The 27,812-nt window shown below is 44.3% G+C and overlaps 1 protein-coding gene across 7 annotated transcripts in view; it reads left to right on the top strand.

Annotated features, from left to right (window-relative positions):
- TAFA2 (TAFA chemokine like family member 2) overlaps window positions 1-27,812 on the top strand; it is a 373,730-nt gene that overhangs the window by 172,032 nt on the left and 173,886 nt on the right. The window contains exon 1 of one of the 7 annotated variants that reach the window (XM_059726052.1): window positions 18,734-18,755. The exons of the other annotated variants lie outside the window; for them this stretch is intronic. The gene's annotated coding sequence lies outside the window, so the exon portion shown is untranslated. Of the gene's footprint in view, window positions 1-18,733; window positions 18,756-27,812 lie in introns of those variants that run through there. 7 annotated transcript variants of the gene reach the window in all.

The raw sequence follows: 27,812 nt of genomic DNA, 5'->3' as shown, positions 1-27,812 counted from the left end.
TTGAGAAAAGTTCTTGCAGACTATTGTGGGGCCATGACTTGTCACACCAGCCATTGTTGTTGTTTTTATTGTTGAACCTCTAAGTTGCAGACTAGCTATTGCTGCAAGGGATCTGTTGCAGGAGTTGAGCCTCCTGCTCTGATGGTGGTTCTTAGTCATCCTTTAAGTCATCCACGTTGTCTTAAAATCACCAGTTCATACCTTTTAGCTCAGGTAGTAACAGACTTTTGTAATAAAGGGGGATTATGCCTGCATTCTACAGCAAGTTGAAATTCCTTTCTTAGAACTCCCACGAGTAGGCAGTAGAGCCTTTCATTCATGTAGCCTCTAAACTGTGATATCTAAGTACCTTGTGACATAGGATCAGCTATAGGAGACTCAACCTTATAGCTAGGGCTCTGAAATCCTATTCTTTCCAATGCTATCAGTGATTAAAAAGAAACTAAACATGACACACTGTAATGAAAATGTAATGTGTGTAACAGTAGGTGAGACCAGAGGCAGTCTACAAAGCTATGATGGTTGTTAATTTGCACTATAGCTCCCAGAGGTTAGGAGGAAATGGAAGAGGAAGCTGGAGTCAGGAGAAGAGGCAGCAGTGTATACCTGGGACCTGCTCAGCCTTATGCAAGAGGAGTACACAGTGGACCTGGAGAGCCCCATGGCATGGTCAGCCAGGACTCCGTGGATTGAAGGAGCTGGACTCAGACTGGGGGGCAACTGCAGGCTGCTGTTTGAGTGCTCTGGGACTAAAGGCTTGTTTGGGAACACCTCTGGAAGTGTGTGTGTGGGGGGGTGGGGAGGGGAAACCAAAGTGATAAGTATATATCACCACAGTGTTGATCTTTCTCTTTCACCTGTTTCCCTCCCTTTGACTTGTGACCCTAACTCAGGGATGGACAGTTATTTTCACTGAAGGGCCATTATAGGAATTCTGATGAGCTGTTGCAGATGGGGGGGGAGGGGTGCTGACCTGGCCCAGCATGGTGGGGTGAGGGGGAGCAATTGATCCTATCTGGCTGGGGCCTGCCTAACCTGGGGGTGCTAGAAGGAGTGGTTGCGCGGGGTCTTCATGGAGGCTGGCTGGAATCCCTGTAGGCAAGGCACACTTGGCCTGGAGAATGGGATGGGGTTGCAGGGCAGTGGTGATTGGCATCTGGAGACCAGAGCTAAGGCTGGAATTGTGGGGTAGTGACACAGTGGGGCTAGGGGCCATGCCTAGCACAGAACCATGATCCATTCCCAGCCCCAGTTCTGACCCTGGCTTCACACTGTCACTGCCCAGTGATCCCAGCCCTGGCCCCTGCCTGCCTTTCCTGCTCCTGGACACTACAGCCCACCTGCCCATGTGCACCTTGCCCATGGGGATCCCAGGCCAGTCTCCAGGGGGATCCTGGCTGGCTGTCTGCCTGCCTGCCCACTTTGTTTGGTATCCCCCAGCAGTCTGTGTGGGATTGATGGGTTGAGGTGCGTGGGCAGTGGAGCCATATCTAGCAGCAACAGAGACACTAGTGGCAGTAGCAGACTGAGTGGCCACTGCAGGGGCTGCCAGGAACCAGTGTCTGTCCACCATGCCACCCCAAACCCACCACTTGCCTGGGGATGGTGGGATCAGCCACACATGCCACAGCCTGAGCTGCCCTCCATCCCCCTTGTGGGCCATATTTTGTACATCCCTGCCTTAACTCTTATGATTTCCTGTAAAAAGTTGGAACTCCCCTTTGTTTCTTGTGCCAGTTTCTGGGGCTGCAGGGTTGGCACAACACAAATGGATTAACACAAGGTCTCAGTAAGATGTTCTTCCTTTAGAGAGTCCTTTGTAGGCCATGGACCTAGTTGGATTAGTAGGCAAGTCTGTATTAATGATACCAAAAGTGCTGATTCAGTGTCAGACTCTTCCTTCTTCAGACTAGGGGGTACTGACTAAGGAGTTTTCTTCTGCTAGCCCTTCTTTAGGAACCAGGAACGGAAAACCTGTTCTCTTCCCATTCTTTCTTTCTTATCCCACAGTTCCTTACCCTTCATAGAATCAATAGACTGGAAAGGACCTGGAGGACCATCAAGTCCAGTCCTCTGTCATAGGCAGGAGGTTAATGAGCTCAAACTAGCTTAACAAGGTGCTTATCCAAACTCCTCTTGAACACCACCAAGGATGGTGACCGCACCACCTCTGCTGGGAGTGTGTTCCAGGTTCTAGTTACCCTTATGGAGAAGAAGTTCTTCCTTAAGTCCAGTCTAAATCTTCCCTCTGTTAGTTTGTGACTGTTGGTCTTCATCCTCCCAAGGAGTGCCTTCCTGAAGAGTTGCTCTCCCAGGTCCTGGTGCTCCCCCCTGACATACGTGTAGTGGGCCATCAAGTCACCTCTCAGACTCCTCTTACTCAGACTAACAAGCCTAGTTCCTGGAGTCTCTCCTCATAGGGTCTATTCTCCAGGCCCCTGATCATGTAGGGCCTATCTTCCAGGCCCTTGAACATACTGCATAACTCCATAATTCATTAAATTAATTTGTATCTTGGTGTATGAGCCTGTGAAATCCTGTTATTTGAAAACTTTTTTCAATATAATCAAGTAGTTCTTAATAGTTTTTCTAATGGTTAAGGGGCATGGGACATTAAATACCAAGTAAATACTATAGTTAGTTTAATAAATGAATGAATGACCTATCTGCTGTAAGACCTCACTTATCACTGTCATCAGAGAAGCAAAACAGTATAGCATGATGGGCTTACTACTTGCTGCTCAAAGAAGTCAACAAGGCAGTTGTAGCAGCCGTTTGGGGAATGTTACAGCTGAGTAATGTGTAGCAATCACAGCTGCTCAGTAGCAAGCTTTAAACTCTCTTTTTATAGGGAGACCCAAATACAAAGATTTTGGTGCTTGTATCCTCGTGAAACCTCATCTAATGTCATGAAAGGACACGGTGATCAACCATGAGGCTGAAAAATAATGTGGCTTTATTCTCTGACATACAAAACCTCTCTTTTACGGCAAGCTTTTCAGTTTGGGTAACAGAGAAAGAAGAACCCATCAGATATGAATTACTGTCCTGAAATTCAGAAAATTGATTAATAGGTAATAATTTTTAGCTGAACTTTTTATTATAATATCTCTCTTCAGCAATCATAGGAAATGTAATTTATGTCATCACATGGATGGCATTGTTTGGATATAGAATTTATTTGATCATATTTTAATTTAATAAACTGTGGACAATAGCGTTTAATTCTAACTTCTAACCAAGATGATCCACATTTTTTGAATTGTATAAAAAAAAGTATTACAATGACCTTACATCATGAGCTGGGTCAAATAATAAAACCCAACACCAGAGACAAATGTATTAATTCAGTGATGAGCTAATGAAGACTGTTTGTCCCATTCTGTGAAACCACTGGCATGAAAAGTAGCCAGCAATCTCTAGACACAAGGTACTGCACTCCAAGTTGCTTTCATGTTGTTTTTGAATTCAAGTACATATAAAAAAAGAAATTGCATCAAGATGCATTATGAATGAATGCAGGTGGCACAGTGCACTTAAGTGGGGCTTTTTTTTTTCATTTCCAACTGCTCTACTTGAATCTCTTGTTTTTTTTTGTAAAACACTTGGATAGGTTATTTTTAAGTACACTTCATAAAAGATATCAATCAATGAAGACAAATTGTTCTCTTCCTTTATTTTGACAGAGTTATAATTCATCATATAAAGAGAGCAATAATATTATGTCATCTCAGCAAAAAATCTGTTTTTCTTAAGATCAGCTCACACCAATGTGAGCTAATGGAATTTTTGTTTGTTAAAATGTTCCTTTATTGTTATTTATTACATTTTTTGTGTCCTGTCACCACAGATATAAAGTTATATGAAAGTGTCTAAGATCTATTTAACTAATATGTGAATATGCACATTTGGGTATAACATGCACTCTCACACACCATATCTGTGCCTTAAAGAGCCTACTATCTACAGACCTGATTCTAAATTCGATTGACAGCTGAATAAACTCAATTTGTGAGGTTCTTAGACTCTTGCAGGGTTCAGCCATAAGACAAAAGTAATGAAAGCAGATTTCCCCCATACGTGTTCATTTTAATTTATGACTCAGTCCTGTTAGATGCCAATTACCACCTGTTAGGTGCTAAGCAAAGGTAGGATATGGGCATAAAAATAAAGGATGGGATTTTAACAATTCCTCTGAATTTATTAAGAGAAATAGAGTATGCCACATCCAGTATTAGATGTAAAGCATATCCAGATCTGATCTCTTTGATGGATAACCTTGTCTTGGACCATGAAGCAATTAAGCAATATCTACTACTTTTTAAGACGGAGAGATCCCTTTTGACAGAATGCTGATCTAAGATTTGCATCATGTAGCACTATGTAATAAGGAATATCCATTGCTGTATGTGCATAGTGTAGTTGTGTTTTTTCAGAGAGATATAGTAATTTACTGTGTAAATGAGATTCCGTTGTGGTTCTGTGTTAATTTATTTCTGTTTTTAGAACACCTCTCTTTAAAATGTTGGCATAATTATATGCACTCTAAAAATATAAGCTTTAAATGCACTCTACACAACATAAAAATATTAGAATCAATAAACAGGGCCCCAGCCCTGGTAAAATCTGTGGGCAAAGAAGGAGCCCCCCAGGGGGCGCTTGCCTGCCTGTACACAAATGCCAGGAGCTTGGGGAATAAGCAGGAGGAGCTCATCCTCCTGCTCAGTGCAAACAATTACGATGTCATAGGGATCACGGAGACCTGGTGGGACTCCACCCATGACTGGACCACGGGGATAGATGGCTATACCCTGTACAGGAGGGATCGTGTAGAGAAAAGGGGCGGGGGTGTAGCTCTCTATGTTAAGGAAAGCTACGCGTCCCTGCAAGCCAATATTGGCGACCAGGGTGGACGGCTGGAGACCCTCTGGGTTAAAATCCGTGGGGAACACGGCACAGGGGACACAATGGTGGGAGTCTATTACAGACCTCCCACCCAAAGTCCTGAGCTAGACCAGGAGTTTGCCCAGGAACTGGCTGAGGCAGCTTGCTCCAGGACCATGGTTGTCATGGGTGACTTCAATTACCCAGACATCTCGTGGGAGGATCGCTCAGCAAAATCTGAGCGGTTGCAGAGCTTCCTCTCGTGCGTGGATGACCTCTACCTGACTCAAGAAGTCTATGGGCCAACGAGAGGCAAAGCGCTGGTCGACCTGGTGCTGGCTACTGGGGAGGACCTAGTCGGCGACCTAGTGATCGATGGGAAGCTGGGTGACAGCAACCACGAGCTGATCACCTTCACCATCTGCCAAAAAGCTGGCAAGTCGGTCAGCAACACGCAAGTCCTTGACTTCAGGAAGCTTTGACAAGCTCAGGAGGCTTGTCAGTGAGGCCCTAAGGGACTGTGACCGCAGGGAGAGGGGAGTTCAAGAAGAGTGGTTGCTCCTCAAGGGAGTGATCCTCAATGCACAAACTAAGTCTATTCCATCTCGGAGGAAAGGCAGCAAGAGGGCACAGCAGCCCCCCTGGCTCTCTAGGGACCTAGCAGACCTCCTGAGGCTAAAAAGAAAGGCCTACAAAGGATGGAGGATGGGAGTCACCTCCAAGGAGGATTATTCTGCACTGGTCTGGTCCTGTAGGGAGCAGACCAGGAAAGCCAAGGCTGCAACTGAACTCCAGCTAGCTTTGAGCATCAAGGACAATAAAAAGTCCTTTTTCAGATATGTGGGGAGCCGGAGGAAAAGCAGGGGCAATGTTGGACCCCTGCTCAACCAGATGGGGCAACTGACAACTGACGCCCAGGAAAAAGCCAACCTATTAAATAGGTACTTTGCGTCGGTCTTTCATCAGCCCCATGGGACGCCCGTGCCTGCTACAGGGCCGGGAAGTCCGGGTGAGGGTGATCCCCTGCCCTCCATTAATGCTGACTTTGTGAAGGAACATCTTGAGAAGCTGGATACCTTCAAGTCAGCCGGCCCTGACAATCTTCACCCCAGGGTACTCAAGGAGCTGGCGAGCATCATAGCCCAGCCTCTAGCATGGATCTTTGAAAACTCTTGGCGCTCTGGTGTAGTGCCTGAAGACTGGAAGAAGGCCAACGTGGTGCCTATCTTCAAGAAAGGGAGGAAAGTGGATCCGGCTAACTATAGGCCCATCAGCCTGACTTCTATCCCGGGGAAGATCTTAGAAAAGTTTATTAAGGAGGCCATCCTTAATGGACTGGCCAACGCCAACATCTTAAGGGATAGCCAGCACGGGTTTGTTGAGGGTAGGTCTTGCTTGACCAATCTCATTTCCTTCTACGACCAGGTGACCTATCACCTGGACAAGGGAGATGAGATTGATGTCATATATCTTGACTTCAAAAAAGCCTTCGATCTGGTGTCCCATGATCGTCTCTTGGAGAAACTGGCCAATTGTCGCCTTGGGTCCCCCACGATCCACTGGCTGGAAAATTGGCTCCGGGGTCGGACCCAGAGGGTAGTAATTGATGGAAGTCACTCATCATGGTGTCCTGTGACCAGTGGGGTCCCCCAGGGCTCTGTCCTTGGACCCATACTGTTCAACATCTTCATTAACGATGTGGACACTGGAGTCAGAAGCGGACTGGCCAAGTTCGCCGATGACACCAAACTTTGGGGCAAAGCATCCACGCCAGAAGACAGGCGGGTGATCCAGGCTGACCTGGACAGGCTCAGCAAGTGGGCGGATGAGAATCTGATGGTGTTCAACGCCGATAAATGCAAGGTTCTCCACCTTGGGAAGAAAAACCCGCAGCATCCTTATAGGCTCGGCAGTGCTATGTTGGTTAGCACTATGGAAGAAAGAGACTTGGGGGTCATCATTGACCACAAGATGAACATGAGCCTGCAATGCGATGCTGCGGCTAGTAAAGCGACCAAAACGCTGGCTTGCATCCATAGATGTTTCTCAAGCAAATCCCGGGACGTCATTCTCCCCCTGTACTCGGCCTTAGTGAGGCCGCAGCTGGAGTACTGCGTCCAGTTTTGGGCTCCACAATTCAAAAAGGATGTGGAGAAGCTTGAGAGAGTCCAGAGAAGAGCCACGCGCATGATCAGGGGTCAGGGAAGCAGACCCTACGATGACAGGCTGAGAGCCCTGGGGCTCTTTAGCCTGGAAAAGTGCAGGCTCAGGGGTGATCTGATGGCCACCTACAAGTTTATCAGGGGTGACCACCAGTATCTAGGGGAACGTTTGTTCACCAGAGCGCCCCAAGGGATGACGAGGACGAATGGTCACAAACTACTACAAGATCGTTTCAGGCTGGACATAAGGAAGAATTTCTTTACTGTCCGAGCCCCCAAGGTCTGGAACAGCCTGCCGCCGGAGGTTGTTCAAGTGCCTTCATTGAACACCTGCAAGATGAAACTGGATGCTTATCTTGCTGGGATCCTATGACCCCAGCTGACGTCCTGCCCTTTGGGCGGGGGGCTGGACTCGATGATCTTCCGAGGTCCCTTCCAGCCCTAATGTCTATGAAATCTATGAAATCTATGAAACAAAACAGCAACAAAATCCTACATAAAGACCAAAATTAATCTTAAACTCAGAACTTATTCATAGTGTACAAAATAAAGCAAGTCACTTTTTTTCCTTAGCTAAAACATTTTTTTTGTTGGAAAATACCAATTTTGTTTAAACTAAACAGTTTAAATCTTTTTTTTTTTAATTAATTAATTAATTAATTTATTTTTTCAGATTTCCCTGTTGGAAACTTTTGTAAAAAAAAAAAATCTCAAAATTGCAGAAATATCCAATTTTGATATTTTTAAAAGGAACTGCTTGGTTTTTTTTTTCATATAAAATGCCTCTTTGGCTTTCATATGTAAATGGTTTAAGAGAAAAAGACCTACTGATCAAATTAAAAGAAAGATCAAAATAGAAGTGAAACTTTGAAATTATCTAGACAAAGTATTGTTAGACATTGTCAGATAAAATATCTTTAAGTGTTTTGCCTCTGCATAAAACACATAGAACAGTGATAAGTGCTAACCCTGTTAAAGATGAATCAGCAGCATTTCTTGGCATATAATCTGGTTAAAGCCATTGCTCTGCCCCTCCTTACTTTCTCATGTCATAGAGGATGAGGCAGGCAGCTCTGTGCTGTGAGCAGTTATCTGTCCCCCACCGAGTTATGTTATTGTTATGTTACCATGGGCATTAGGCTCCTCTTGGTATTTAATGGGTGACAAAAAGAGGAACTTCAGTGTAACGCTTGCCTTTGTGTAGGACTGGACATGTTGGGTGCATTTACATGTGCTATTATCATGGAGCAATAAACTCTGGTGCAGTTCACACTGGAGTTTATTGCTCTTGGGCGCTGTGCGCCTGGGATCACAGCACATTGAGCTGTGTTGGTATAGCCCCGGCTGGCAGGAGGTCAAGGGGTTCAGCTTGCTAGCCCAGAGCTGCTTTGAACTGGCTCAGTGTGCTGTGGAGGGGCTGACTGGGGCACGAGTGTGCTTCAGTGCAGGGCTAGCCAGCAGGCAGCCTCTGTACTGAAGCTCCCTAGTGCCCCAGTCAGCCCTGTCAGCATCTATACGTGTGTTGCAAAATAGTACATAATACTGCCACACTGTTTACAAGTACTAACCTATGACACTGTGTATTAGTTTACAGTACCCTGATGCTGAGAGATAGCTAACATGGCTTTGTTGCAGGTAGGTCTTGCCTGACCAACCTCATTTCCTTCTATGTCCAGGTGACACATCACCTGGACAAGGGGGAAGAGGTTGATGCCATATATTTAGATTTCAAAAAATCCTTTGACTTGGTCTCCCATGATGTCCTCATGGTAAAATTGGGGAACTGTGGCCTCAACAACCTTGCAGTCCGATGGTTGGAGAACTGGTTCTGTGGTCAGACCCAGAGAGTGGTAGTTAATGGAACTGAGTCAACATGGCACGTGGTGACCAGTGGCATCCCCCAGGGCTAAGTACTTGGACAAGTACTCTTTAATATATTCATAAATCATCTTGATTAGGGTGTCAGAAGTGGACTGGCTAAATTTGTAGGCGACACCAACTTATGGGGAAGTGAGATCATGCTAGAGGCTAGGTTGGTGATTCAGAGGCTGACCTGGACAGACTCACAAGGTGGGTGGATCAAAACCTGATGACGTTCAACACAGAGAAACGCAAGGCGCTCCACCTCAAGAGAAAAACCCCACATCATACATATAGGCTTGGCAGCGCTACACTTACTAGCACCATGACTGAAAGAGACTTGGGGGTCATGATTGATCACAAGATGAACACGAGCCACCAATGCAATGCCACAGCTAGCAAAGTAAATAAAACTCTGGCTTGCATCTACCGATGCATCTCAAGAAGACCCAAGAAGTCATCCTCTAACTTTACTCGGCTTTGGTGAGGCTGCAGCTGGAGTACTGCATCCATTTCTGGGCTCCACACTTTAGAAAGAATGTGGAGAAGCTTGAGAGAGTCCAAGAGAGAGCCACATACCTGGTTAGAGGTCAAGAGAACAGGCCTTATGAGGAGAGGCTGAGAGGCATGGGATTCTTCAGCCTGGAGAAGTGAAGGCTCAGGGGTGACTTGGAGGGAGCTGTTGGGATATCACAGGATACGGACGCAGGGCCCTGTGTCCCGATGACATCCACTTGCCTTGCTTGTACCAGGGTGGACATCAGTCAGCAAAATTGGGTCAGAATTCTTCTCTGTTATCTTTCCTGCCACGACTTTGATGATTTAATTAAATTTGGGAGGATGGTAGTTTGTACTCAATATTAAAGTGAAAAGGTTGCAATGTCAGTGCCCACCAGGTGATGCGCACATTGTCTGTCTGGTGTTAAGCCACCTCAGTAGGGCATGGTCATTTATAAGGGTGAACTCACATCCTAGCAAGTAGTACCAGAAATAGTTAACACCCCATTTTATGGCTAGGCATTCACACTCTACCATAGCGTACCTTTTTTCCATTGGGTTCAACTTCTGGCTGGCATAGTCTACCGGCTGGGGAATTCTGTCAATCTCTTGCAAAAGGAGGCGTCCATCTGTAGAATAAAAGGTGACTCAAAGTCTAGAGTTTCCAGTACTGCATCTTGACAGAGGACACTCTTCATCTTCTCAAATGCCTGTCCACTTACTACATCCCACTTAAGGGGGCCCTTACCTTTCCCTTGCAGCAAATCAGTTAAGGGGGCTGTTATTTCTGTGAACTGGGGCATAAATCATTGATAATACCCTTCAAGGCCTAAAAATGTCCTAAATTGTTTGCAACTCTGGGGTGGTGTATAATGACATAAAGCCTTATCAGGTAAAGGCTACCTTATTAGCTAAAGGCCGAATCTGTTCCTGACCCACCATAAACACCAGATAGTTTGTTTCAGCCTTACCCAATACGTGCTTCTTTGGGTTGGCTGTCAGCCCAGCTTGATGTAATTCTTGTAGTACAGCCCTTACCGCTCCCAAGTGTTCCTCCCAATTTTGTGTATAAATAATAATATCATCTATGTAAGTGGCTGCATACTGCTGGTGAAGCCCAACATCCATTCAGTCAACCTTTGAAAGGTTGCTGCCATCCCATGGAGCCCGAAAGGCATTCACCTAAATTCGTACAAGTCCCACGGCGTGCCAAATGCCATTTTGGCCATATCTTCCTTTTTCAATGGTACCTGCCAGTACCCCTTCACCAAGTCCAGGGTTGAGATAAACCTAGCCTGTCCCACTTTCTTCAGCAACGCACTAATCTGGGGCATAGGGAAGGCATCAAAGTGAGATATGGCATTGACTTTCCTGAAGTTCACACACAGCCTTAATGACCCTTCAGGCTTAGGCACGGCCACAATGGGGCTATGCCAAGGAGTCCGAAACTCCTGAATGATGCCTTGTTTCAACATTTTCGTAATTTCCTCATGGATTGCCTGGTATCTGTGGTATGGGATTCTGCTTCACTTTTCCCTCACGATCTACCCCAAAGGGATTATTGTCTGATGAGTTATCCTTTTGGCACACCCTGGAATTTCACTAAAAGCATCTTGAAATTCCATAGCCAAATTCTTCAGTCGACCCTGTTGCAGGATGCTCAGTTGAACACCAGCCGGGACCTCCACACCCACCTTATTCTGATCCAGGTCTGCACCCAAATTTTGACCAAACTCCTTGTCTGGAGGGGACGGATCAATCAATAAACCCTCCTGGTCCCTCCATTCCTTGAGCAGATTAACGTGGTGTATTTGCTTCTCCTTTTTATGACCAGGTTTAAAAACCTCATAGTCAATAGGGCCAGCTTGCCTAACCACCTCAAAAGGGCCTTGCCAACACCTCAAGATTTCCTCTCCATATCCAGGAGTAACACTAAGACCTTCTGGCCTACTCAAAAACAACTCTCCTGAGTTGTTTTTTTTTATTGTAATAGGTCTTTTGGGTTCTCTGTGCTACCCTCAGGTGTTCTCGTGACAACTCCCCTCCTCTCTGCAACCGCTGCCTCAGTTCTCTCATGTACTCCACATGACTAGCACCCTCATGTGGCATCTCCTCCCAATCTTCCCTTACCAAATCCAATACGCCCCTTGGGCAGTGTCCGTATACTGGGTCAAACAGAGAACACCCCAGAGACGACTGTGGGACCTCTTGTGCCACAAACAACAATGGTGGGATCATAAGGTCTCATTTATGGGGCTTGGCTTGAACACACCGAAACAGCATGTTCTTTAGAGTCCCATTAAACCTCTCCATTAGGCTGTTGGTTTGAGGGTGATATATGGCCATACACAGTTGTTTGATCTGCAACACTTTACACAGACTCTGAAGGATGCCTGACATAAAATTGGACCTTGATCAGTAACAATCTCCCTGGGGATCCCCACCTGGGTAACCCATTTGAGGAGTTCTTCTGCCACCCAGGGCCCTGTGACTGTATGCATCGGGACTGCCTCTGGGAACCAGGTTGCATAATCTACGATCACCAACAAATATTGATGCCCCGCTGAAATTTTAGGGAAGGGCCCCACCACATCAAGTGCAATATAGGAGAATGGTACTTCTATGATGGGCATTGGTTGCAATGGTGCCTGGGCTGCCTTGTTCATGCTTATCTTCTGGCAAGCTGGCCAGGCTCAGCAGAAACTCTTGACCTGCTCATACATCTTGGGCCAAAAACACCACTTTGTTAAATGGGCCTCTGTTTTGCTACACCCCATATGCCCACCCAGGGGATTTTCATGGGCTAACTTTGAGAGGAACCCTAAACCAATGCAGTATTAACAGCTGGGCAACTTCCTCCCCTTCTTGCACTCTGGCCCTTATCTGATAAAGCAACCCTCTCCTAACCTCAAATCTGGGTAGACTTACACATCGCCTCGGGTCCACCATGTCCTCCTCTTCTTGAGCAAGTTCAGTCTCTTTTATGGCCTGGAACTCATTCTCCGTAGCTTGTGTCCTCCAAAATACTTTACTGCTGGATAAATGTTCTATGTCGAAAATTTCCCCACCTGGCTCATCCTCCTCACTTCCCAGCAGGCCAGCCCATTCCAGCCTAGCCCAGCGAGACTTTTCACTCCCGGCTGCCAATGCTGCCTGCTCAAAGCTTTCCAGAAATACCTCAGGGTCATCATAGACGGACATCTTGGGCACCTTTAGCTCTACCACATTCCTCTGGTGCCAGGCCTGCTGCTGCATCCAGCTTTCTTCCAGGGCGAGTTGACGGGCCGACTTGTTGCTGTCCCTTCCAGCCTTAATGTCTATGAATCTATGAATATGAGTGCACATGTAGAAACTGAGACTTTACTTCAGAGCTAAATAGGAAACTCCATAGAAAATGCCTCATTTAGATGCACCCATTTTTGCCTAAATATAGACTAGACTAATATAGACCTTTTTACTTTGGCACTTCTTTCACTCTTCCAACTTTCTGCTGGATGTGTCTTGATTTCTTTTTTGTAGATCAGTCTCTGGGTTCCAGGAGAAATAATGAACTGAAGCCTAAAAAGGGACAGGTCATCTAGTATATCCCAGTTTATGGTAATCTTTAGGGCGGTATGCTTTTGTAGGAAGTAGGAATTCTGATGCATTTTAACAAGTATTGTTTTGCTTAAGAAATATTGCTCCTAAATAGAAAAAGGCCTTGCATGAATTATCTTCAGATTTAATTTTTTGCTTATCTTGTGGCAGACAAGCTAACAGTCTTCCCATTTACAATGTGATCAGCATTGAGCACAAATGTCTAATTCCTTCACTAAAAAAATCTTGAGGAAGAATACTTGTTTCTTATAAGACCCAGATAATTTAAGCTATGTAAGGTGTCTGAATAAATAACTGATAGGGCAAAGCATATGTTATAGTAAATTCATTCTATTAAGACAGAACATTAATGCTCATGTTAACTGAAAGAGAAACGTGTCTCCTTTTTGTTTTAGAATACATGAAGCAAAAATTATTTTTGAACATTTAAGTTTTAAATCAACATAAACTCTGAGGAATATTAGATTATAGAAAAACTTTGATTGTGAGCTGTGCTAGTAAGATGAATAGATAATTATTATAGTTTTCAGATTAATCTGTTGTTTATAATTAATTTATTATTGTCCAGGTTTTTTGGATGGACAATTTTCAATCTATGGATTATTCAAAATGATGATTTAAAGAGACCTACGAGAATTCATTTTTTATGCAGATCGACTGACTGCTGGATTCACCTGGTGCTTACCTACATGAAGATATCATATTTGTGCTGACTTAGAGCACACAAACTGTTCCTTTAAAAACAAACACATTAGCTTTCTTTGTCATAAGTACTCAGCATAGTGGGTGAGTGTCCTGTGTCCTTTTGTCTTGCTGCTGGTCCCTCTGTTTTATGGAATTTTTTCTAAGTGCTTTTTGGAAAATATAGTGGAAACTACCCAGGATCAGCAGAAAATCTGGACCTTGTGATCAAACTCAAATTTTCATAAGTTTGCTCTTGCCATTCCATAATTCATCTTGCTTTGGCTACCATGTGCCATTTTCAAATTTACTGGCCAGCATGGAGCAACAGAAATCTACACTGATGCACAGAATCATGGAATAAAAAAAACATAGGGGCAAGAAGTGTTCTCAGAAGGTCATTTAGTCCAGCCCTCTGCTCTAAACAGGAACATCCCCATCTAAAACATCCTAGACAGCTGTTTGTCCTATCTTTTTTTAAACTTCAGGAACTACCTTCCTACATGACTACCAGGCATTAATACCTGAAACATGAAAAACAACCTGTAACTTGCTACAGATAAAGCAGTGGAATGATGGCACTGCCAATGTCCTTTCATTAGAAGGACAGGAAGCAATTGGTTAAAGTATGTTCAAGAGATTCAAGGAAGAGTACCATAACCCTTGCTACAGAGGATGTTGAAAACTCCCACATTCCATGCTTGTCTGACCATAGAATAAAATTCTTTTTGGATCCCAAATGCAGTGATTAGTTTGACCCTAGACAGAGAAGTAAGATCCTTTGGGATTCTTAGTCCTAGCAGGAACATCAGCATGTTCCTGTTAAAATGCCCAGTCTTGGCCAAGGTCAATACCCAATGCTTCTGAGGAAGGCCAAAACAAACAAACAAAAAAGTCCTGTAGACACCAGGAGCAACAAGAAGGGAAAAATTCCTTCCCCATGAGGGATAGAAAAAGGAGTTCTGGCTTTCTGGTCAGAGTGAGTGATGCACAGAGTTGCATTTGTGGTCCCAAGTACAGGGTGTCCAGTTATCCTATGCTTCTGTCCCATGTAGTGACTAACAAAGCCTAGAAATAAGGCAATTTCTTCTACTGTCTCACTGCTCTAACAGTAAAGAGGTTGGTAAATGCAAATACAAACAGCTTCTGGACGTATATTTGGCAACTTGTTGAAGAATTTAGCTATGCCAGATTACTGGGCAGTTTTTGCGGTTGTGGGAAGCTTACCATTCCCAAGTACTACTTACTCAATACCTAAATAATTTGTTTTCGGCATGTTGACTATTGGAGCTGTTGTAGTGGGGATATAAGCAATACTTACTCATGAAAAATGTACCTATTTTAAGAAGATACTGCTGCGATGTCCCTGAGGATTGCAAATGTTTAAGTGGTTATCTATGGCTTTGCATAGATGAGGTTCCTGAACCACACTGTGACGATAGATGGAAATTAGGGCTGTGTGAAATTTCAACAGGTGTTTCATTTCGACGCTGTTTCAACTCATTTTGAGCTTGAACCAGCGAAATTGAAATGAAACAAAAGGCTTTGAAATAGTTTCAAAATGAAACGGGGGCACTTGAAACGTTTAGGAAGTTTTGAAACAAGTTTTGAAGCTGGGCTTGCTTGCAGCTAAAGAGAAACTAAGGAGAGGGAAAGGGGGGAAGGACTGCTCTGATATTGACATGTGTAGCTGACAAGTGACTGTCATCCTTCCAAGTTCCCTTCCAATCCCAGTGATCTGGGGGAGGGATGGAAAAAAGCATAAAAAGCATTGTTTGAACTGAACTTTCTCTGTGCCTTGGGGTCAGCTTACTGAGCTGTGTCTTCCAGCAGCTCAGCAGCATCAGAGAAAGGCTATCACTTCCTATTTGCTAGTCTGTTACTAGCAAGTGGGATCCTCCAATACCTTTTCCTTTCCTAATACCCTTTATTATTATATTAATTTCTTTCAATTTATTCCTCCCCCAAAATCCTTTTTTGTTTTGGTTAGCTTATTTTGATTCTTTTCCCCTAGAAAAGAAATCTGAGCTCTCTCACAGTGTGCATTCCATTCACTGTGCAGAGAAGCACAGCATGTATTGCATATTATGATATGGAATTTATACAGGAACACATACATACATTTATATATTTTTATTTTATTACATAAATACATACGTACAATTATCTACATATATTACATACTACATTACAGAAAAACACATGGATTTTCCAGCACACCAAACACACTATGAAGTGTGCTGGAAAGGCAGCTGGCAAGCCTTCAGGGAGGGGTGCAAGTGGGGGTAGAGGGAGAGCTGTAAGTCCCTCCACCCCAAAACTGAGATGCAGCCTATTTCCTACAACTAGCAGGCATGAGGCTTCTGGTTCTACTGGCAGCAAGGAGAGGGGAGCAGTGACACTGCCTGAGTCCGCATCCCCTCCAAGAGCACCAGCCATAACACCCCCTCAACACCACCACTATGACAACAAGCAGCAGCACTAACATGACAATCTCCTCTACCCCCATTTCACTTCCCATCCTGAGTCTTCCAGTGCTGGAGGAAGAGCTGGATCTGGATCTGTGTGCCATAGCAAGGTAAATTCTGGGGAAGCAGGGGGAATCATCTGAGTTTGTGCTCCACACCTCTCAAGTTTCCTCTAGAGCCACGTCTACTTCTCCAGAAGGCACTTCGGAGGAGGTTGAGGTAGAGGTTGTGGAGGCAAGTGGCTCAGCTGAGTCAGCTCCTCTGTTGCTATGCCTCTGCTTGCTGAGGAGGGGGAAAGTGCAGCATCTGCACATCACCTGCACCCCAGAAGCAAGTGGGTAGTATGGTCTGGGATCATTCTGAGCTGGCAGATGATTCCACCTACGCTATCTGCCTGCACTGCTGAGCCCAAACCAACCAGGGCAAGGGAACACAACACATGAGCACCATGTGGATGCTGATGCATCTCTACAGGTACCACCCCCTTTCCCTTGCTCCTTCTCAGCTTGGGACCAGTGGAATCATGCCCAAAAAAGAAGTCTCCCTCTCTGTAACCCCCCGTCCTTCCAAAGCAGAGGCAGGCCTTCCTGGACCAGTGGAGGAAAGGCAGGCACATGAGGACATGCTCCCAAAGCAAGTGAGGTTACCCAGAGCATTGAGGAGATGCTTGCTGTTCATTGCCAGCCCTTCTCCTTAGTTGAGTGGCCAGGGTTCAGGTGGCTTATGATGCTCATGGCCCCATCATACCAAGTGCCCACATGTACCACCTTCAGCAGGACAGTGGTGCCCTCCCTGTATGAAGTATGCAGGGAGTACTTGAGGGAGGAGCTGCACGAGGCAGGTCTTCAGGTGTCTTTACACTTCACCTTGGATAGCTGGAGCAGCCAGGGTGGAAGTCATGCTTACCTCTCCCTCACAGGGCACTGGTGTGACCAGTCAGGCCATCGGTGGGCTCTCCTTCAAGCTGAGGTGATGTATGAGTCCCACATGGCAACAGAGATCATGGGGTCAAGGCGGTGCGTGATGTCAACTTTGTTGCTATCCACTGCATGGCACACAAGTTGCACCTCGTAGTCAGGGACGCCTTGGAGGGGGACAGGGCTGCTGGTGATGGCGCCAGCACCACCAGCAAACTCATTTCAAAATGCAGGAAGGTGGCAGGCAACTTCCACCGGAGCACCAAGCGGGGAAAGATGCTGTGGGACAAACGAGCAGAGTTGAACATCCTGCAGCACAAAATCATGTTTGAATTTACAAACCACTTTTCACAGTCAGGCCTATGAACTTCACTTCATCAGCCTCCTAGGTACGGAATCTCCTGGACTCAATATAGACATTGTATTTATGACATACTACAACCTGCTGAACATATGACTCCTCAAGTACCTCTACACTTTTACCTGTGCTGCTACATCCCCCTTCCCCTCAGCCTGTCCCTCACCCCCTGACACCTCCGTTTCTATTTTCACTAATTGGCTTTCTTGTGTGCATTGCATGCCAGCCTCTGGCTTCTTTACTATTCCCTCCATCCAGGAACAGCACACACACCAACTACAGGTGCTACCTCAGCCTGACAAATGTGTTTTCAAACCAAAAGCTTGCTAAGATATATTTCTGTTGGTGTGCTAAAACATACCAAATTGTATTGATCCAAGGGAAAGAACCTTGTCTGCCAGTGCCATGTCCTTAGACCAATACCCCTAGTACCTGTCCCCGGTTAGCTGACCGGAAGGATGCAGGCCCTTGAGCACATCTAAGCCCCAGGGCTGGGGCTGGCAAGGAGAGTTATCTGGAAGCTGCTTGAGAAGAAGCTCCTGCAGGAAAGAAAGGCTCTGTGATAGTTTGGCTGCCTGAGATGCTGGTGGTGGTACTGTGCTGCTTACCTGTTGTTATATAAAGTGGTGGACTGAGATGAGGCTGTAGGGGAGGAGGAGACCTGATTGGGACACACTACTGTGTCATGCAGAGGCCCCAGCACCAGTGATGGTGTGCCTTAATGCACACACAAAGTCACACATGCCCTGAGTTTTGCTTGTCAGCAGCGTGACATGTAGTTTTCCAGAAACCCCTGCACCTATCTCCTTGAAACTTGACAGGTTTTGTTGCCTCAGGAGAGGCTATTGTCCCTGTTGTTTTCATTCAAATCAGGAAAGAATTGACAAAGATATAGACATTTTTGTGATTCTCCATTATAGCCTATGGGCAAAACGTTGAAACAAGTCAAAACAGCGACACAGTTTCAATGACACGAAACAGAACAGTGCTTTGAAACAGCGAAACAAAACACCGTCCCTTCGAAACAGTGAAATGGAAGTCAAAATAGAATGGTGCTGTTTTGCACAGCCCTAAATGATATTCCTTTTTTTTTTCCACCCTGAACATATGAACTCGTTAATCAAAAATTATATTTTTCTGTTGTGCTCCAAGACCTGGTTGATCATGTGGTGAGTTTATAAGTATTAATGTATGGTGGTTTGTAAAGGCTTATAGGTTCTTTAAAAACTATTTATTTATTTATAGGAGAGTATACATTTATAACAACAGGATGACAACAGGATATGCACTTAGAAGATTGAAGGTGGAGGCAGCACTGTCTCCTTAAAAGGTTAGATAATAGTAAGCATTGCTTGCCTCATACTATATCTGTGGAACATGTAGTGTGAACACAATGAAAGGCATTTCACCAAGGACTAGAAGATGTTATCTGTAGAGTGTCCATAGACCGGAGACAGGTAAAATGCAGCTCATGGGCAAAATCTGCCAGGCCCCTCCAAAAAACAATTTATTACTGCCCCACAGCTGCCCCTCTGAAAGCTGGCAGGAGGTGGGCTTGCAGAGGTCGCACACCAGGTGGGCTCTGTGCCTCCACCTCTGTGGAGCATTTGACACTCCATCTTGGAGCTCCATGTGGAGGAACCAAGTGTGATGATGTACGACTGGACAGCTGGTGAGCAGGGAGGGAGTTCCTGCTTGCAGGAGGGAGGTGGGTGTGGGGTTAGTAGGTGGGGCTGGGTGGAGTGAGACTTGCAGGTAGGTGTGGGAACCCCACCATGGCACACAGCCCTTGATAGTGGCAGCAGCAGGCCCTCAGAGTGCTCTTGGTCCACTACAGGCGGAGGCCCCCCTGGTGGCTTGTGGCTCCAGCTGAATCCTGGGAGCTGGACTTTGTGACACAGAGCCTGCCTGATCCACCCTGCTGGCGTGCGCCTTTAAGCCACACTGGGGTGGCTCTGTGCCAGCATGTGGGGCTCCTGGCAATGCAGGCAGGAGCTGCACACCAGCGGGCTAGGCCAGGCTGGATCCATGCCTCCATGTGAGGCTTCTAGCATTTTAGTGGGGAGCTGCATGTGGAGGCACAGAGTCTGTACGGCCCCTGTGGTGCGCGGATCAGGAGCTGTAGGGAGTCATGCACCAACAGGCCGGGCAGACTCTATGCCTCCATGTGCAGCTCACCTCTGGAGTGCTGGAAGGCCCACACGGAGGCAGGGAGCTGGCCTGGACTGGCCCCATGGTGTATGGCTCCCTCCTGTAGTGCTGGGAGCCCCAGGTGCTGGAACAGAGCCAGCCTGGTTTGGCTCAAAGGCACAAGCCAGTGGGCCAGGCCAGGCTTGGCAGGCTCCATGCTGCCATGTGCAGCTCCTGGGATTCAGTAGGAGGTGTGCCCTGCCAGGGAGCTCTGCTTGCTGGGAGCCAGGAGCACCCTGAGCGCCTGCCACCAGCTGCTGCTGCCGGTGGCAGGGGCTGTGCACTGTGGCATGTGACAGGGGGCTTATACCCCCCCCCAACCCCACACCCCTTCACAACCACCCAATCCCCCACCCACACACACACACCACATCCCTTCATAAACTCCAGTCCCCCCGACACAAATCCCACACATGCACACCCCATACCTACCCCCCTACACAATATATATGAGTAAGACTTTATTTTGAGCTATTATGCAATAACCACTATGTACTCTATGAAAACACATGCAGATCAGGACAAAAATATTTTTTGAAATAAAATAAAAATGTTATTGTACATGTTTGATTTTTAGTATATGGTTTGTTTTTTTCTGGTTCCAAGATGGCAACCCTCCTCCCAAAAGGAGTACTTCCAAGGGCAATGGCGGGTAGGGGAGGGGGACTTCAGTGGCAAAGGTCAGGGGTTAAGGGTAGGATCTCTGGTCCCAAGATAGCAATCAGAGGGCAGGGCATCTGTCAAGGGGAAGGACTACCCTTGTGGCCCTTGACAACTCACTAAAAGTTCTTAAGTGGCCCTCCAGTTGAAATAATTGCCCACCCCTGCCATAGACCCAAAAACAAGCAGTGGCGCACCCAGTGCAAAATGGCAGTTGCCAGGAGTCTCTATTCAGGGATGTTTTTTGTTCTCTTTCTGAGAGATTTTTATTTATTTACTTATTTTTTATTAAAATGTCTTTGATTATGTTTTCTTTATGGTTTATTTAATTAGTTATGCACATTTCAGGAACATTTCAAGAAGACTTCAGGGATTATTTCAGTAATACTCCATGTAATATTTAACGGATACTTGAAGGATTTTTAAATATGTGGATTGCATGGGGATTGGACACAAGCATTGCTTGTGATTATGATGATGCAATATTCTTTATGCTTTGTTGATACTGAACAAACATTGCTCTTAAATGTCATGAACGCTATTGAAAAAGTACCAAAGAATGACCAAGTGTGGAAATGGGATATATAATGAAATATGTCCTGTTAGTTCATGAAATATTGCAGGGTATATTGCAGGAGCTCATTATTTTCTTATTTTAAACCTGGCTTATTGGACCATATGGTTGTGTTGCAGACCATTTAGTGGAGACATTCATGCCTGAGTTATGAAGCATGGGAAGCTTTTTATGAGTTCTTAGGAATTTTCATGAAAATGGTTAATATGAGAACTGTACGTTTTATGCTTGGGACTTCTATTTTTATGGATTTTTGAAAGCTTTTTATAAAGTCATAATTGAACAATGTATTTTTGTCTAAGTGCAAATAGATACAGTAATCACTGTCCAAAATTGTGTGAAAGAGCAAATATTAGAACCAAAAATAAAAAAAGTATATATATTCAAAACAGTGAAACAATTTAAAGATGAGTAAACAACAGTAAAACAGCTTAAAATATTAGTTTAATTTTAAAATGTAGTAGAACACTTTGTACAGCGTTCAGTCTTATAACTAACTCTCAGCGAGGTGCTGCTATGGGTTTTCTACCATGAAAATTAGTACTTCCCACAAACCCTAGATCCTGGATGCAAAAAATTCTGTGTACTCTAGGAATGCTTGTAGACCAAGTGGCCGGGTGTTCCAGACCTTTGGTGTAGAGGGTCTCTTATTTTGCAGTTGGCTTGCATGTTATACTGATGGGTCAGTGAACAGGGCTTTGAAGGGCTTTAAAGAAAGAGGTGTTATGGGAAGGGACTTGTGCTGAGGGGACTAAGTTAATAATTTCAGTTACATTTCTTAAAACAATCCATATGTTGGAAGATGCTTCTTATCTGTGTGACTGAAAACAGAATGTTCTGTTTGGAAAACCTAAGGGGAGTCCTGCAAGGTATACACAGATGTTTGTATATACACAAGAGTGTCACCTGAAGTTTTCCATGATTGAAAGGGCATAGCTTCCTCCTCTGGAATGACTGACAAAGTAGCTCTTCCTTGTAGTGTTAGAATTGTAGCCTAACACTTTATGTAGCTAAAATGCATTTTATATCAATGGAGAACATGCCCAAGGTTTGCTGTTAAATAAGTGGAATTTTGCAAGAACTGTTCATGGCAACTATTTGTTTCCTTAAAAAGGGTCCAGGAGACTAAACTGACCAAGCTCTGAATGAAATAAGGTGCCACTGCATCAAGGCAGACAAGGTTCTTTGGGGAAATGTGATATCTTTTATTAGATCAACGAACTAGTTGGAAAAATTGTTCTTTGCAAGCTTTTGGGCACAAACACCCTTAGAATCATAGAAAGCTAGGGTTGGAAGGGACCTCAGGAGGTCATCTAGCCCAACCCCCTGCTCAGAGCAGGACCATCCCCAACTAGATCATCCCATTCAAAGCTTTCTCTAGCCGGGTTTTGAAAACCTCCAAGGATGGAGCTTCTAGTACCCCTTTGGGTAACTTGTTCCAGTGTTTTACTACCCTCCTCCCCTTCCTTTATATGCCTGAAGAAGGGTGTTTGTACCCAAAAGTTTGCAAAGAATACTTTTTCCAACTATTTAATTGGTCTAATAAAAGATATCACATTTACCCAAAGAACCTTGTCTGACTATGACCTTAGACCAACCCAGCTCCCACCAAAAACTCTGGATCAATGCACTCAAAAACCAATATACTGGGTGCCTTCTATTTAAACTAGTAAAGTGTAGTCAAAACATATTAGTACAGTTAAAACAAGCATAAAGATTTCCTGCTCAGTGGACCATGCATACCAATGGGAATATATGAGCATAGGCATCACAAGTGGTTGTTGAACAGCACACAGATATTGTAACAGGGTTACATCGAGGACATGGCATACTGTCAGCATGACTCCAGAGCAGTAGAGGCCACACAGATTAACAGATTTGTTTTTGGCAGGATGCAAAGTAGCTAAAAATAGTAACTATAGGACTGAATTTTTTTGGCTGATACTTTTTTTGGCTGATATCAATTGGCTGGACCAATTGTAGACTTGGAGAAATCTTTAGACAGGCTTCTGGACACAAGGTGATCTTCCTTAGGTCTCATAAAAAGCAGACACAGCTTCAGCTTCAGCTAAGTAGAACAGTACCCTGTGTAAAACTCTATATGTAAATAAAAACTGTTCCTAAGCCTGAACAATGAACTATAATAAAACCAGAAGACAAAGGAGGAGCTACAAGTTACCTTCAACCACCAAGACTATTTCAATGAGGCTAACAGACATCTGTGACACTGGCTACTGTAAAGAACTTGGGAAGAGCCCTATAACAGTATTTGCTCTTGAATTGAAGAACATTACCAAATCCTTGCCATATCAGCTTCAAGAAAAACTGCTTGCGCTAATTTCCTACTATCCTACTCCAAGAACACTTTACATGTTCCCAAAGATTCACAAACAAGTCAGCCCTGATAGACCCGTTATGTCTGACTGCAGCATCTGCACTGAAGAGTTATTAGGTTTTCTACAAACTATCCTGAAACTACTTCTCATTCAGCAAACATGTTTTCTACAAGACACAACAGACTCCCTCCACAAAGTCTGGAACCTCAGCCATCTCTCTGAGAAAGCCATACTTGCAACCTTGGGGCACCTTGTCTGAGTAGCAGGGATTAAGGGACCCTGCTACACAGCAATCATCCCAAACACACCAAGAAAGCTGTAGTGTGTAGTTAGGCCCTTAGATACTATAGCATCTGCTTGAGGACAACACTCATGACACCCACCATATCAAGCTAATCCAGCAAAGACACCCTAGTAGAGAGGCAGAACTTATATTTGAAGGAGCTAGCTAAATATCCTGCAGTAACCTACCCTACTATGAAAAGGAAACCCGCACTAACTACACACCTCTGGCTATCAAATGCCATCGCACACTTGAGCCAATAAGAAGGTGCATTAAACATTTATAGCCTACACTCAAAAAATATCAGACCTTGAGAGAAGTATTCCCAGTACACTGACCTGCCCCCCTTGCCTGGCTTTCAAACAGCCTCCTAACCTCATCCAGCTCATCATCAGACTCAAATTCTCCCCTGATCAACATACACCTGAAGGGACACAACCATGCCTTAACAATAAATGCAAAACCTTGCATCTTATCTTCACTGCCATCACAATTGCACCAACAAAATCCTCAGAATCCTCAGATCTTATATGTGCCTGTCCCAGAATGTGGTGCATCTCTCATCTCGTGAACCAGATGCCCTCAGGGAAACTACCTGGATGACACTAGACAAAAGCTATGCTCCAGAATGAACAAACAGGAAAAAGGTAAAGAATAAGCCATGTGAACACAGGTAGGAGAACATGGCCTGTAGGCCAGGTTTGACCCATGGAACATTTATATTTGGCCTGTGGACATGGGGATTCAGTGGCAGGGAACATCTTCTGTAGGTGCTCACCTCATGCTGCTGCAGGGACAAATGCCAGTGGTGGGTATATCCTGGGAGACAAGCAGTGGTGGTGGCAGAGTCCTAGCACCTGCTCACTTACCTTTGACCAGGAGTGGGTCATTCTGGTCCACAACTGGAAAAAGTTGCCTACACATGATCTATAGAATACCTTCATAAGATAGGCATAGGCACAAAATATAATCTTACTGAACACTAAAAACCAAGTGCAGATGACACCAAGCTGGGGAGAGTAGTGGATATGTTGGAGGGTAGGGCTAGGATTCAGAGAAACCTTGATGAATTGGAGGATTGGACCAAAAAAATCTTAAGAGGTTTGGTAAAGACAAGTACAAAGCCCTGCACTTGGGATAGAACAATTCCATGTACTGGTACAGGCTGGGGTCTGACTGGCTAAGCAGCAGCTCTGCAGAAAAGGACCTGGGGGTTACAGTGGTTAATGAGATGAATAGGAGCAAATGGTGTGCCCTTGTTGCAAAGAAGACAAATGGCAGACTGGGGTGCATTTGTAAGAGCATTGCTAGCATATAGAGGAAAGTGATTCTTCCCCTCTATTTGGCACTGGTGGGGCCAGATCTGCAGTGTTGTGTCCAGTTTTGGGACCTCCCACTACAGAAAAGATGTAGACAAATTGGAGAGAGTCCAGTAGAGGACAACAAAAATGGTTAGAGGGCTGGGACACATGACTTCTTAGGAGAGGCTGAGGGAACTGGGTTTATTTAGTCCAGAGAAGAGAGATGGGGCGGGGCGTGGAAGTAGGGAGGGAATTTAAATGGAACCTTCAACTACCTGGAGGGGTTTCTAAAGAGGATGGAGCCAGACTGTTCTCAGTGGTGGCAGATGACAGAACAAGGACCAATGGTCTCAAGTTGCAGCAAGGAAAGTTTAGGTTAGATATTAGGAAGAACTTTCTTATGAGAAGGGTAGTAAAGCGCTGGAACAGGTTACCTAGAGAGGATGTTGAATCTCCATCTCTGGAGGTTTTTGAGACCCAGCTAGAGAAAGGCTTGGCTCAGGTTATATAGCTGAAGACAGCCCTGCTTTGACCAAGGGGCTGGACTAGATGACCTCCTGAGGTCCTGTCTCACCCTAATTTTCTACGATTGTATGCTTTTAAACACAAACATTGACTCACTGGATCCTTATACTTTACTTGCAATCTCTGGTAATCTTTCTGCACCCACAAGTGATAATCCTATTTTCTCTTGAATGGTCTTGATCTTCTGCTAATCTGGCTATCTTTCCTACTGCATATCTCTTGTCTTTCATCTCTTCCTGATAACACGTTTGCTCCTGTTTTGCAGACCTCTTCCATTTTTTGGGGAGGGCTGTTTTTACCTACATAGGGAGGGTTACACAGGGTATTGTTCTATCTACTATACAGCTCAAGCTATGTCTGCTTTTTTTTTTGAGACCTAAAGAAGCATATCTTATTCCTGAAAGTTTGTCTAAGATTTCTCCCAATTTTAGAGTTGGTCTAATAAAAGATAATCACCTCTCCTGCTTAATCCTTGCCTTTCACATATTTTCTAGGCTACAGCATCACTCCAGCACCACTACAATTGGAGGACTGCCAAAATAGTATGCTGTACAGTTGAGTCCAAATGAATGTTAGTATGCATTAACTTAATGATCTGTGAACTCAGTGTACTTTCAAACAGGAATATAGAGTATGCAGTATTTTACCAGTTAATATCTTGTAAATATTTTGTTGCTGAATGCAGGCTGTAGATACTAAGCCTATGAACTCCAAACCACCACTAGGCCCATTGATTTGTTTTTGTTTCTTGGTTGGATGACCAAGCTGACAAAGGATTCTCAATTCTATGAGGTGCTGAGATGTTTAGGCCCTATCCAATAAAGAATTCAAGTATACGCTGAGCTTCAAGTTTATGAATAGCTCCATTCACTGCAAGCACAGACTTGAATGGAAATACTCATCTGCTTAAAGTTAAGCTGTTTGCCAAATTGAGTCCAAAGAGCTTTCAGGAACTCCTCTTGAGCACTTCCAGTGTAAATACTTTCATGAATATCTATTCATCCTAGGCTTTGTAATGTAGCTTCTGCTTTCCTTGGATATTCTTACAGCAAATCTCACTCACCTGAATCTTCATGGGTAAGCAAATAAAAGTATCTGTTTATACAAGTGAAGTGAGTTGATATTCATAAGAAAATACCCATGAATACTTTCCTTCCTATATTTAACCAGCCCAGTACTTGATCAGTTTGATGCAGGCATTTATTTCCAAGCAGCTGAACTACTGAGCCATCATGCCTCTATTTAGAGAGAAATAGAAAGTATCTAGCTAATGAGATTTTAAAAAAATTTAAATACATGGGAGCAGATTAGCATTATGTTGGTTCTAATTAGCATACATTAAAACTAAACAATATTATTTATTCTTACATTATAAATTATAATAGTCATAATGCAAAACTAGGAAAAGCATTCCAGAACAGAAGTACAGTGGTTAGGACAGCAAGCAAGAAATAAAGTCCTATTTAACTTTTAAATGATTTAGCTAACATAATATTGGCTTGGTCTGTTTTTATTTTTGTACTTTCCACATGATCACTGGGCCTAACCAATTAAAAATCACCCAGATAAAAATGAAACAAAGTTAAATGTGCATTCCCCTGCAGGGGTCTAGGATTTTGAAAAGCAGGGTGCAGATGGTGTGTTATATCATTACATAAAATATATATTTTCTCCAGATAAAGAGAAACTAGATGCTTTACTAATATCCTAGGGGCTAACACTATATATCAGGAGTGCTCAACCTCTAGCCTTCAGACCAAATGTGGCTACCTGGGGACTCCCCATGGGTTGGGAAATTTGGTGGTGGGGGAGCAGTGACCCTTAATACTGTCACCTTCCTCCACTGCCAAATTCTCACACCCCCACACCCAGCACAGCAGAACTGGAACTAGGCCATTACCTCAGCTAACTTTGGTGACTCCTTTGTTCCTGTGGGTTCAGTAGTTTGCTTCTCTCTTCACAAAACTGTCCCCTTCCCCATCTTTCTTTCTCTGACCGTCTCTCTCCCCCCACTTTTATAAGGTGCAAATCTACCCTGCCTTCTATTAGTCATGCTGAATCACAATAAAATGGAAGGGTGTTCAGGTGAGTAAAACAGGTTTATAGAGAGATTTGGTTGAGCACAGGTCACATAATGATTGCAGTTAAGTAATGCCAGATAATTATAACTCCTGTGATCATTTTTTAAAAAGGGGCTTTCCTATTAATACACTGAGAATTAAAATTGGCAGTACAAAAAAAAAAAATAAGGGAAGATGCTTAGAGTCATGAATGAGACCCAAGCGCAATGAAAATTGCGATTGCATTTCAGAGTTATGGGTTGTGATAGAAAAGATAAAAAAGAACAAGTCTGATTTCCACCCTACTGCTGTTTTGCATTGATTTTGTCTCTGAGTAAAAGGAAAGGTGAATGGATTGGCTGCTTGTTCTTAAAAAACCACAATGGCTTGTATCAAATGAGCCCCTCTTAGATAACAAAAATTGCTATATTTTTAAAGCTTAATGTTATCTGGTCTAC

The sequence above is a fragment of the Alligator mississippiensis genome, chromosome 4, assembly GCF_030867095.1.
Source record: "Alligator mississippiensis isolate rAllMis1 chromosome 4, rAllMis1, whole genome shotgun sequence".
NCBI classification, from domain to species: Eukaryota; Metazoa; Chordata; order Crocodylia; family Alligatoridae; genus Alligator; species Alligator mississippiensis.
Note: the sequence above shows the minus strand (reverse complement) of the source record. Positions and strands in the feature narration are given on the sequence as shown.